Consider the following 1,813-nt stretch of genomic DNA (forward strand, 5'->3'; position numbering starts at 1 on the left):
TATACCTCGTTGGTATTCTTCCGTAAGCAATCTCGTGTTCGGATCCAAATGAGGTCGATCGATCCAAGAACGAAAATAATTTGAAGAAGACATGTTTTTTATGAATCAAATTCGTGTGTAAAGAGAGTAAGAGGGAGGATGAAGATATGGAGTGAATGAAGAGGAAGAGGGGTGCTTGTATTTATAGTTGAAATCCTGCCGACAGACCGAGGAAATTCCGACGGAATTCCGACGGAAAAGGCTAGTTCGTCGTAATTTTCTCGGAATTTTTAAAATCCCCCAACGGCTCTCTAACGGCTATAATATATCCTCGGAATTCATCGGTTTTTTCCGAGGAATACATTTTTCCTCGGTATTCCATAAGAATATTCCGACGGATTGATATTTCCTCGAAATTCCGAGAAAACCAAATTTTGTGTTTCCTCGGAATATCCTCGGAAATTCCTCGGGATATTCCGAGGATTTCATTTCCCGTCAGAATGTCCGTCAGAATGTCCGTCAGAATACCGATGTTTTCTTGTAGTGGTGGAAGCTACAGCCCCCGACGTTAAGTTACAGATCTTGAGGTTAGTGAGGCTTTTATTTTGTACTAATTAGTTCAGATCGGTCTTCTTTATCTCTGGTGTGTATTTAATCTTATAGAAAGTCTGGAACTTTGTTAGTGTTATGATCTTTTTGTTGTTGTCTATATCTGGAAGAATATTTAAATGTGTGGGTAATGTCTTTCTGGCTGTTTTGGAAGGTTTTTAAAGTATTGTGTAATGGAAGAAGTGAAGAGACAAAGAGGAAATGGAACCACAGAGGCAGATTTTGTGTTGCAATGGGGAGAGAGAAAAAGAGTTAGATGCATGAAAGTGAAGAAAGATCAAAGCCGCAAGTCAGCTGATTTTTTGTCTAACCGCAAACTCATTTCTCGTGCTGTATCTTCTGGGAGTGGCTCCCCTTCTCGACAGCTTAACCGTCCAAACAAGTAAAGTTTAATTCAGTGCTGGTGTTCTCTCTATTTAGTGATTTGTTTTTTGATGTTTGTCTCTTCGGTGATACGGTCGTAAATTCTCCAAGTAATGGGAGGAGATCGTTTGTGGCATCACCTGATAAGGAAGATAGGTACTACACAACTAGGGGTTCTATGAGTACAAATGAGAATGGGAAAATGATAAAGGGCCTGTGAAGGAAACCAAGAAGCATTTGTGGCCAAAGTTGTTTATAACTTTGTCAAGTAAAGAGAAGGAAGAAGATTTTTTGGCTACGTAAGGGTGCAAGCTTCTCCAAAGACCCAAGAAACGAGCCAAATTGGTTCAGAAGACATTGCTTGTGAGTCCCCTCCATCACTAGTGTTTCTTCAATACCGTCTCATTGTTATGCAAATCTCATGGTTATGTAATGTTTTATGTAGATGGTGAGTCCAGGGACTTGGTTATCAGATCTGTGCAAAGAGAGGTATGAAGTAAGAAGAATACTTCAAAGAAAAGGTATTTGATTACATTTTGCTTTCCGTAGTTAAGTATGTGAGAAGACTTAGTTTCTTTTTGGATGCAAAGATGATGTGATAATCTCATGTCTTCATGAAGCGACCAAGAGGATTTAAGGCAATGGGGAGTATGGAAAACGATTCAGAGTAAGGAACATTTGAGTTTAAGAAACATTCAAGATTTTGGTGAAGGTTAGAAGGGAGTAGACAACGCCCAAGAATCAGTTTTGTTTCTTTCATTACATTTTGAGATGCCTCTCTTCATTTCAGGTCAACAAGTATGAGGTACTTGTATTTTTCCCTAAATGTTTTGCTTTCGAAGCTAATCTACAAGTCTTTCCT

General features: G+C 39.1%; 1 pseudogene; it reads left to right on the plus strand.

Annotated features, from left to right (window-relative positions):
• The first annotated feature begins 505 nt into the window (after positions 1 to 505).
• LOC106302890 lies at positions 506 to 1,622 on the plus strand (annotated as a pseudogene).
• Positions 1,623 to 1,813: the final 191 nt, after the last annotated feature.

Source organism: Brassica oleracea, chromosome C1 (assembly GCF_000695525.1).
Source record: "Brassica oleracea var. oleracea cultivar TO1000 chromosome C1, BOL, whole genome shotgun sequence".
NCBI lineage: Eukaryota > Viridiplantae > Streptophyta > Magnoliopsida > Brassicales > Brassicaceae > Brassica > Brassica oleracea.